Below are 11,644 nucleotides of genomic sequence, written 5' to 3' on the forward strand. Positions count from 1 at the left end.
ATCTAGGACCAGAGTGTTTAGTATATTTTAATTGGTTTTTTATTAACGTTTGTATTAAATGTATTTTTATCGTTCGCTGTTCACCACCCTGAGTCCCTTAGGAATAGGGCGGTATATAAATTTAATAAATAAATAAATAAGGAAGCAGAGGGAGGGAGGGCGGATGGGAGGAAGGGAGGAAGGAAGACTCAATGACCCCAAATTCTTTTTACTCTTTGCATTATAGGCAGTTTTGTATTTTTACAACTGTCATTTACACTACCTTTTCCCATAGTATACTCCTCGACATATGACCGTCATAGAACCTCCAGTGGTCACTAAGTGATCGCAGCAGTCCTTAAGCCAATGCCGTGGTCGAATACTTAGGATAAACCAGATCTTTCAGTGATTTCCTTCTATAGATTGTCCTCGTCTTACGACCACAACTGAGCCCCAAATTTCTGCTGCTAAGCGAAACAGTTCTTCAGCAAGTTTTGCCCCACTGTACGACCTGCAGTTGTTAAGTTAGTCACGCGGTTCTTAAGTGAATCCGGTTTCCCCATTGACTTGGCCTATCAGACGGTCATTGATGGCTTGGTGGGCGTGGCCAACTTGACGTTGGCCGAGGGGAGAGATGGGGAACTCATCAAATTTGCAGATGACACCAAGCTGGCAGCAATAGCCAACACTCCAGCAGATAGGCTCAAGATACGGAAGGATCTTGACAGATCTTGAACATTGGGCGCTATCTAACAAAATGAAATTCAAGAGTGAAAAGAGCAAGGTTCTACTTTTAGGGAAGAAAAACCAAATGCACAGGTACCGTAGATGTGGTCCCTTGCTCAGTAGTGGTGACTGTGAGAGGGATCTTGGAGTCCTAGTGGACAACCATTTAGATAGGAGCCAGCCGTGTGCAGCAGCTGCCAAAAAAGCCAACACAGTTCTGGGCTGCGTAAACAGAGGGAGAGAATCAAGAGCCCGTGAAGTGTTAATACCACTGGAGGCGAAAACATATGAAGAACGGTTGCAGGAACTGGGTAATTTAATTTAATTTAATTTAATTTAATTTAATCAATTGAATTTATATGCCGCTCCTCTCCGAAGACCGCTCCTCTCCGAAGACTCAAGACTCCTCATGTCTAGTTTGATGAAGAGAAGGACTAGGGGAGACAGGATAGCAGTCTTCCAATATCTCAGGGGCTGCCCCAAAGAAGAAGGGGGCGGGAGAAGAAGCAACGGGTGGAAACTCATCAAGGAGAGAAGCAACCTAGAACTAAGGAGAGATTTCCTGACCGTTAGAACATTCACCCAGTGGGACAACTTGCCTCCAGAAGTTGAAGCTGAAGTTGAAACTACAATACTGGAAGCTTTTCAGAAGAGATTGGTCTGAGATGATTGGTCTGAGATGATTGTAGGGTCGCCTGCCTGAGCTAGGGGTTGGACTAGAAGACCTCCAAGGTCCCTTCCAACTCTCTTATTCTGAAATAATTGGAGAATTCTACTCAGTTCAAAGTTCAACTGATTAAGACAATAGCTGTGACTCGTGGAAACAGCAGATAATTTGGCTCAGCGAGGACATTCAAAATACACAAAGACATTATTAATAGGGTATATTTCTCACAGACGCTGGGACCCTGAACATAACACGCTCTCCTATTGTTGTTTGACTTATTAGCGTTTATTTCATGTCTAAAGTTTATTTGTGTCCAATCCAGAAAACGTTCAGCAAGTGAATGGCAGCTCAAATCTCTGGAGAAAGAGCAGACACCTTGATGTGCCGTGTAACCCCGTGAGAAAGAAGGAATGGTTAGGTGCAAAACTGACGGTAGGGAGATCTGATGCCATGAAGGTTGTTCAAAGCTGAAGAGGCCAAGAAACTCGAAATTTAAAGAGCTGCCGGTGTTTAAAGCAACTGAAGCAAACTCAGCTCTGAAACCAGAAGCTGCATTGAATCACCAAAATCGCCCCCTTCAAAACAAACTTTCTTTCTTTCTTCATCTAAGTGAAAGGATTGTCCATCTCACAAAGGAAGAGATTCTGGATGGTCTGCAAGGAAACTGAAACGCAGGCAACCCTTGACTTGCCATCACAATCTAGGCCAAAATTGAGGTTGCTAAGCGAGACGGTCCTTAAGTGAGTTTTACAACCCATTTTACAACCTTTCTTGCCACCGTTGTTAAGTGAATCCCTAGAGTGGAAACTAGACAGCCACTTATCTGAAATCTATAGGTTCTCCTGCTTGAACAGGGGGCTGGAATAGAAGCCCTCCAAGATCCCTTCCAGCTCATTCTATTCTATTCTATTCTGTTCTATTCTATTCTACTCTACTCTACTCTACTCTACTCTACTCTACTCTACTCTACTCTACTCTACTCTACTCTACTCCAGTTCCAACACTCACTCTTCACAACAGGATGGATCATAGGCTGAAAAAGCTTCCCTTCCTGAAGAAGGACAGCAAGGAGTCAGAGTCACAAATCAGCAACAATGACCTGCGTCAGTGGGACAATCAGGAAGTCCTCTTCTCTGGCTCCCACCCATCCGGTTCTTTAGCCAGTCAAAGAACCATGGAGGCCTTGCCTCTGATTGTGATGTCTTCCCCAGTTCAATTGGACATGAGGAAGAAGGTGCAGCCTCCAGCGCTGGTGCTGCCAGATTTGGTGCGCAGGACATCTGCCAGGACCCCTCTGAAGGCTTCTCAGGGGGAGATGAAGCCTGGCCTGAAAGAGCCCCCTCCCTTTCCAAGGAGGCCCAAGAGGGAAAGGCCTCGGGGGAGTAAACCCACTCCAGACGCCGTCCTGCCTTCATATCCAGGTATAGACGCTACAGGGCTGGGCTACCTATGGAACCACCTTGTCCCATCACATCAGCCCACCCCACACTACCAATCAATCTATCTATCAGAACACAGCCAGAAGGGACCTTGAAGGTCTTCTAGTCCAACCTCCTGCTCAAGAAGGAGATGCTACACAATCCCAGACAAATGCCTATCCAGTCTCTTCTTAAAAGCCTCCAGTGATGAAGCACTCACAACTTCTGGTGGCAAGAAGTTCCACTGGTTGATTGTCCTCACTGTTAGGAAGTTTCTCCTTAATTCCAGGCTGCTTCTCTCCATGAGTAGCTTCCATCCGTTGCTTCTCTTCCTGCCTTCTGCTGCTTTGGAAAATAAGTTGACCCCCTCCTCCATATATGGAATTGGAAAAAATTCCAATTCCATATATGGAGTTCAAAGTTCCTCCTCAAGACGGTTGTCTAAGAACATGAAGATCAGGGACTCGAGAGTTATGACACGTTTGACCCTTCCCTCAGGATCAGTCTGGTCTAAGCACATTTTTTCTCTCTTCGCTTTGAGAAGACTTGTCCCATCAAATTGCCCATCAATCTCTGTCTGTCTCTTCTTCTCAGAACTCTCTGACGAGTGCTTTAGAAATTTATGGGAGAGCAAGAAGCCGCTAAAAGGCAGACCCGTCAAGGAAGTCCTCATGAACCTCATGTTCATGAGGACATGAAAACCTCAGGTTTCCCCCAAGTTGATGTAAGACTACAACGGAGCACCAAATTTCTGCTGCTGAGGGAAACAGTCGTAAAGTGAACTTTGTCCCATTCTTGGTGATGCAGGCCAAGGAAACGTGGAATTGACCAAACCAGCGTGAGCTCTAATAATCCACTCTATTATTTGAGGGGGAAGAGAAAATGGGAGGCCGATTTGTTGCTGTTGCTTGTTTGTTTTGCATTGTGTTTTGTGGTTGCTGCACAAGCCGCCGAGTGCTCTCCTGAACAACAGCGGGAGGCCGATCGGTGTCAGCGCAAGCCTGGGCTTTGCAGGGGGCCTCGGCTGAATGATTGGCCCCAACTCTTCCTCCTTTCTTGGATTTAGCAATGCAGTGCAAGCCATCAAAACTTTAATATTATGTGCCGGCTATCAGGAGGAGTTCAGTCAGTTGGAGAAGGTTAGATGCTGGGACATGATGGTGACTCCTGATGGTTTGTTCGAAGCCATTTTCTTCCTGGTCCTGTAAGAAATTAAAAGACAAAAGAGGTTGGCTACAAGTGGCAGCGGGTGGGAGAGGGAGGGGAGGGGAGAGGGAGAGGGAGAAGAAAAGGCAGAGAGAGAGAGAGAAAGCTAGAGAGAGTGGGGAGAGGGAGGGGAGGGGAGAGGGAGAGGAAGAAGAAAAGGCAGAGAGAGAGAGAAAGCTAGAGAGAGTGGGGAGAGGGAGGGGAGGGGAGAGGGAGAGGGAGAAGAAAAGGCAGAGAGAGAGAGAAAGCTAGAGAGAGTGGGGAGAGGGAGGGGAGGGGAGAGGGAGAGGAAGAAGAAAAGGCAGAGAGAGAGAGAAAGCTAGAGAGAGTGGGGAGAGGGAGGGGAGGGGAGAGGGAGAGGAAGAAGAAAAGGCAGAGAGAGAGAGAAAGCTAGAGAGAGTGGGGAGAGGGAGGGGAGGGTAGAGGGAGAGGAAGAAGAAAAGGCAGAGAGAGAGAGAAAGCTAGAGAGAGTGGGGAGAGGGAGGGGAGGGGAGAGGGAGAGAGAAAGAGAGGAACTGGGAGGGGGAGAGAGAGGAAGAGGAGAGAGGGAGGGAGAAAGAGAAAGAGGGAAAGAGAGAGGGAGGGGGAGAGAGAGAGAGAGGGAGAGGGAGGGAGAGAAAGAGAGGGAGGGTGAGAAATTCTCTAAATGGAGTAATTCATTGAGTAATTGAATTCACATCATGATTTCTCTAGCTTGTTTTTTTCTCCCTAACCAGCAGATCTCCTCTGAGCTCTCCATATTTGCTCTTTTGGGAATTTAGTCAGCTTCTCTAAACTGGAGCTCAAGGTGATGTTCAGAGAGGCCAACACCTACCTGCCCCGTCCCGATCTAAGAGAGAAGACCATCGGGAAGCTTTTCTTCTCGGGGGTGAGGAGACCTTGGGATGCACCCCAATATTCTGGACAGCCATTTGTCTGACGTTGTAGAGCAGGGGTCCTCCAACGTTTTAAAGAGGGGGCCGATTCATTTTTTTTGCCTTTCTCCTTCCTAAGCCCCCATTTAAATTGCTTTTAAAGACTTTTAATTTGAAGGAGTTCTTTACAAGCCCAGAGCTGCTTTTCCAGGCTGCACGGGCGAGATCACCCCTCAGCTGGCCCTCAGCTGGCCTTACAGCTGGCTCGCTGGGAGATAAGGCAGTTAGGGGCGGGGCAAGGGGCGGGGCTTAATCACACCACCCCGCGGGCCGTATTCTTTGCCCGTGGGCCGTAGTTTGAGGGTGCCTGTTGTAGAGGGTCTGCTGCTTGAGCAGGGGGTCTCCAAGGTCTTCTGCTAGTCTGTTAATCGGTGGAAGGGCTTCCCTCCAGAAGTTGTTGGTGGGGAAGGTGGGAGGGAGGGAAAAGAAGGGAGGAAGGGAGGAAGGAAGGAAGGAAGTCTCAATGACCACAATTTCCTTTTACTCTTTGCATTATAGGCAGTTTTGTGTTCTTACAACTATCATTTACATTACCTTTTGCCATACTGTAGTCCTCGACATGACTGTCATAGAACCTCCAGTGGTCACTAAGTGATTTCAGCAGTCCTTAAGCCAATGCCATGGTCGAATACTTAGGATAAACCAGATCTTTCAGTGATTTCCATCTAAAAGTTGTCCTCGATATACGACCACAACTGAGCCCCAAATTTCTGTTGCTAAGCGAAAGTTCTTAAGCAAGTTTTGCCTCATTGTTTGACCTTCCTTGCCACAGTTGTTAAGTGAATCGCTGCAGTGCAGTTCTTACGGTGGTCAATCTGATGAATTAGTGAATCTGGTTTCCCCATTGACTTGGCCTATCAGACGGTCACAAAAGGGATCACGTAACCTCGAAACACTGCGACCGTCATAAATATGGACCGGCAAGTACCCAAATTTTGATCACATGACCATGAGGATGCTACAATGGTCTGAAAGTCTGAAAAATGGGCATGTCCCTTTTGTCAGTGCCGTTGTGACTTTCAGTGGTCACTAACCGAGGACTGTATTTTCTTTTTCTCTCCCCGTAATGGCTGAAAGTGGCATCTTTAGTCGAGGCTCTCAGGGCAGTTCCCTTCCTTGGCTTGGCTAATGCTCCGTATCTCCACTCTTCTTCCTCAGCTGCTGTATCACCCGGAGGTTGGAGACTTCTTTATGACGCAAGACATTCTCGATGATTCAGCCGTATCCTCTCATCCAGATCTTTAGCGTGAGAGGGCTGGGATATGTTCTTCAGCACCCCTTCGAGGTAAGAGATGGGGGGCAGGAAGGGAGTGGCTTCCAAGGTAGTAGCAGGTGTGGCCTCACTCTCTGGGAAGTCTTCAAGGCTGGGAAGGACAGAAGAAGGAGAAGAAGACAATCATCAGGAACAGGATGGACTCAGCTAGAGTGGTGTCTCTTCTACAAAGACGGGTGCACCCCTGGAAGATCTGAAGGATCAAGTAGATCTCAAAGCAGAACAAGAGGAAACAGATGGGAACTGATGAAGGAGAGAAACAACCTGGAACTAAGGAGAAATTTCCTGACTGTGAGAACAATTCATCCTTGGAACGACTTGCCTCCAGAAATTGTGGCTGCTCCATCACTGGAGCTTTTCAAGAAGAGACCAGGCAGCCATTTGTGCAGCATAGTCTAGGGTCTTCTGCTTGAGCAGGGGGTTGGACTGGAAGACCTCCAAGTTCCTTTTCAACCCTCTTCTTCTATGCTCTGTGGGCTTCTCTTGTGTTTGTCATGATCGCTGCAAGACTCAGAGAACTCCAGTGACCGTGTTTAATTGCTCGTTCCTTTCCCTGCTTCCTCCAGAAGAACATCTCAGGGCCAGTTTTCATGCCGGTCATCAACTGCGCTTGTCACCCAGAGAAGAGTGTAGCGAAGGAAACTCTCCGGACCCTCCATTTCCTCCTTAGGCGCCTTGTTGCGGACATCCATGCATTGAGGCGGTCCATCTAATTCCTCTCCTGTTGAAATATTTTCCTGACGAAAGTCAACCAAATCACGACAAACTGGTTTCCCCTCCTCTTTTTTAATTATTTCTGTAAGAAATAAGAAATGAATGAAGGAATCAATAAAAACATGAGTGAATGGATGAATAAAGGAATGAATAAACAAAGGAATAGATGGATAAATGAATAAATAAATGAATGGATTAATGAATAGATGAACCAATGGATGGATGAATGACTGGATGGATAGATGGAAGGATGGAAGGATGGATGGATGAATATCAAAGCTGTTCTGGCGAGGAAGCCCACAGATGCCTCTACTTTCAGTGGTGCATTTTGGGGGGTGGTGGCTTATGCCAAATTTTGCTCCAATTTTTTTTTATTTTTTTTATTAAATTTCCATACCGCCCTTCTCCCGAAGGACTCAGGGCAGTGAACAGCCACAAGATAAAACACATAAATACAAAAAATTTAAAATGAATTAAAAACGAATTAAATAATTTCAGCCCCCACCAGTTTGCCCACTGCCTCCCACCAACCAGGGCATGCCTGCTCTTGATGAGGAGACCCCCCCGAGGCTGACTCTTCTGCTCAGCCCCTTTCCCCTTCCCTCAGGCCTGGCCCACCTCTAGATTTAAGGAAAGCAGATCCGCGGGCTGAGGGCGGGCAATGGGCATGGTAGACTTGCTGTTTCTTCTCCCGATGGCTTTGGTGCTGGGGTCTTGATCCTGAAGCCTTTTGAGGAGGGGCTTTGTGATCTTCAGGTTAGCATAGAGGTCTGCGGCCAGCGCCTTCCATAACTCTCTGGTGCTTCTGTGCAGGTGGAAAAATGGATTGGGGGAAAAATCAGATTCTTTCCCCATTTTCGAAGAGACAGTCAATCCAGATAGATTAAATCCCCCCCCACCAACGGAAGAAAGGATTAGAAAACAGATGGCCAAATGAACCGTTTTAATACAAACAGGGTGTGTCTAACTGATGAGGACTTATAAGTCCAAAATAGATCTATCTTAGTCTCCTTAGTCTCCCAATGGGCAGCAGAGTGTTTGCTGGCTGCCAGGAAAAAAAAAGCCTAGAAACTAGTGGATTGTGATTTCACTGAATTAGGGTTCCATAAAAATCTTGGTTTATGTAGGAAGAACCTGGCTAAAGAGAAATACACGTAAAGCCTATGAAAAGGAAAGGAAAAAAAAAACAAATACTGTACCTTTACAGGGAGGATACATGGGATGAGGGTGTGGCTAACTGATGAGGACTTATAAGTCCGAGATAGATCTATCATAGTCTCCTTAGTCTCCCAATGGGCAGCAGAGTGTTTGCTGGCTGCCAGAAAAAAAAAGCCCAGCATCAGATGCTTGGCCACTGGTTCAGATTTATGACCGTTGCTGTGTCCCAAAGTCAAGCGATCACAGTTTGCGACCTTCTGACAAGGAAAGTCAGTGGGGAAACCAGATTCACTTAACAACCATGTTTCTAACTTGAGAGCTGCAGTGATTCACTTAACAGATGTGACAAGAAAAGTCCTAAAATATCTTTAAAAGGTCATTCCCATATCCTCTTCCCCCTCCCTCTTCCCTCCTTCCCTTCTTCCCTCCATCCCTCCCTCCCTTCCTTCCCTCCTTCCTTCTTTCCCTCCCTCCCTCCCTTAATTCCTTCCTTCCTTCCTTCCTTCCTTCCTTCCTTCCTTCCTTCCTTCCTTCCTTCCTTCCTTCCTTCTTTCCTCAACAACTGTTTCTAACCCAACAACTGCAGTGGTTCACTTAACAACCATGGCAAGAAAGTTCGTAAAATGGGGGGAAATCCACTTAACAACGGTCTTGCTTCAGAACAGCAATGTTGGGCTCACTTGTGTCGTAAGTCGAGGACCGCCCATATATTCCTCTGGGTTGGTATCTCCCTGTGAAGGAGCAAGGGTTGCCAACTGATCTGATTGCAGGAAGCTTACGTTGCTCCTGGGCCTTTGCTGCTTTTTCTCTGCAGCAATGAAAGCCTTCCGAAGCACGGAAACCCTGGTCCACTCCCGAAGTTTGCTTTTCAAGGAAGCCCAGGCAGGTAAAACGTTGGCCATTTCCCTGCCACATCTGCTGAGGAGTTGGCAAGCCACACCACACCCTCCGTGGCTGAGAGTTCAGTGGGCCGTCCCTCACGGAGGGCCTCTGCGCCACCGGAAGTGCCAGGGACCCCAAAACTGATCAAGGGAGGGGAGGTTTCCAGGAGCAGCGTGTCTCCAAAATTAACCCAAAGGTGCTTTTCCCAGAATGACCCAGTTGGAAGTTGGAGCAGTGGTGAAATTCAAAAATTTTCCCTACCGGTTCTGTGGGCGTGGCTTGGTGGGCAGTTGACCGGGTGGGCGTGGCTTGGTGGTTATGTGACTGGGTGGGCGTGGCTTGGTGGTTATGTGACTGGGTGGGCGTGGCTGTACAATTGACTCACACACAATGCAAAAGCTGCTTGACTTCACACAAAATGGCCCCTGCAACAAACAGGAACCTCACAGAATCACAGAGAGCTCAAAAACAAACTATCACACTTTACACAAAAATAACACAAAAGCTGCACAACTGACTCAAACGCAATGCAAAAGCGGCTGAACTTCACACAAAATGGCCCCTGCAACAAGCAGGAACCTCATAGACAATCAGGCACAGCTGATTTCTCACAGCTGATTGGTAGTAAAAAAATGCTAAAAAAAAGTTTTAAAAAAGCTCCGATATTGCCTGGTTCAGCTGATTGTCGTACTTTTTAAAGCATTTTTAAACTATCGGTTTGGGCAAAAGGTAGCAATTATTACTATCGGTTCGGGCTCACCTGCCCAAACTGGTAGCATTTCACCCCTGCCTTGGAGGTCTTCTACTCCAAACCACTCCTTTTTTTTTATTAAAAAGTTTTTTTTTAAATTTTACACATATTTTCCCTTCCCTCCTCTCCCCTCCTGCCCAACCCTCCCCCCTCCCCCCAGACTTCCCAGAGCAAATACAGGCTATAGCATTTAACAAACATATAAAAAAACATAAGCTAACTATCTATATAGATTTATCTCCCTTTTACACTTTAACTCCCCTTGTTCATAACTGAATATAACTATTTAAACCAATTATTGTTTGAAAATAATGAATCCAACTTCATTCTTGTCCGTTCTTCAATAATATGCAAATCTTCTTTCTTCCAGCATTGCACAATCAGCACCCAATTACAATTAACCATCACATCTCCAACCCTTACATATATTAACCCATTGACAAAATATTTTAACCAATCTTAAATAAACTATATTGTAAAAACCTTATTTGTACTTTTTACCCCATAAACTCATATTAATTCTTCCTGGGAACATGCCTTACTTAATAACTTTGCATAAACTTATTCATCTTATTCTCTACAAATACAAATATAATCAAATAACATCTTCACTATTTGATATCTATAAAAAATATTGTAAAAGACCTTCCCTCAACCCTTGCACCACTTATATTTTCCTTATACCCCACAAGTTTATATTTATTCTTCAACAAAACATTCTTTATAAGCTTATATAAATTTTCAGCAAAGCATTCCTTAAAATTAACTTTAGTGTTAATATACTTCAGGACAAAAGTGAAAGTTTGGTCAGTAGCCCATAACAATTCAAACGTAAGATTACTTAATATAACTTTTCAAAACAAATCATGTCCCTAAATAAAAGTCTAGTCATTCATTTTCACTACTACTATCCTCCCCAGGCAAAAAGATTGTAATTTTTCCATCTTGATTTTTTCCTGACTTTTTTGCGAACCTTCTTCTTCAGTCTTATTCCTCCATCTCATCATGTTGAGAAACTGACCGGGACATGTTCAGAAAGTTCAAACAAGGTATGCCGTATATATCGGGAAATTCCAACATTCCAAAATCAAATTCTGATTATTATTTTTTTACAGAACTTGGCTGAGGAAAGACTCGTAAGATTATGCCACCATCTGCTGGAAGAATTTGGAAAGACTTGGCAGAAAGTGGAGAACGAAAAGAAAGGAAACGGAAAGTGGAGAACGAAAAGAAAGGAAACGGAAAGTGGAGAATGAAAAGAAAGGAAACGGAAAGTGGAGAACGAAAAGAAAGGAAAGCCTTGGGGTAAGGTAGTCCTCGACTTACAACAGTTCATTTAGTGACCATTCAAAGTTACAACGGCACGGAAAAAGTGACTTAGGGCTGTTTTCCACAGCATTTCCCAGGGTCACACAATCCAGATCCAGACACTAGGCCACTGATTCACATTTACGACTGTTGCAGTGTCCCAGGGTGACGTGATCCCCTTTTGTGACCGTCTGACCAGCAAAGCCAATTCACTTAACAACCTTGTTGCTTATTTAACAACTGCAGAGATTCACCTAACAATGGTGCAAGAATGGTTCGTAAAATGGGACAAAACTCACTTAAAAATGTCTCACTTAGCAACAGAAACTTTGGGCTCAATTGTGGTCGTAAGCTGAGGACCAACCATGTTTCAACGGTCATCAGTGTGAAAAAGGGACGTAAAACACTTTCTTCAGTGCTATTGTAGCTTCGAACGGACACTAAATGACCGGTTATAAGTTGAGAATTACCTGTCCTGATATTTCTATGCCTTTTTGGTCTGCCTTTCTCCACTTTGGGGCATCTACCATAATTAGACGCTATTCTTTGCTAAAGAAAAGAAGAATTAGGGGCGACATGATAGCAGTTTTGCAGTATTTGAGGGGCTACCCCAAAGAAGACGGGGTCCAATTATTCTCCAAAGCACCA

This window comes from Pituophis catenifer, unplaced genomic scaffold (genome assembly GCF_029215685.1).
Source record: "Pituophis catenifer annectens isolate HBS135680 unplaced genomic scaffold, rPitCat1.0.hap2 SCAF_10, whole genome shotgun sequence".
Lineage (NCBI taxonomy): Eukaryota > Metazoa > Chordata > Lepidosauria > Squamata > Colubridae > Pituophis > Pituophis catenifer.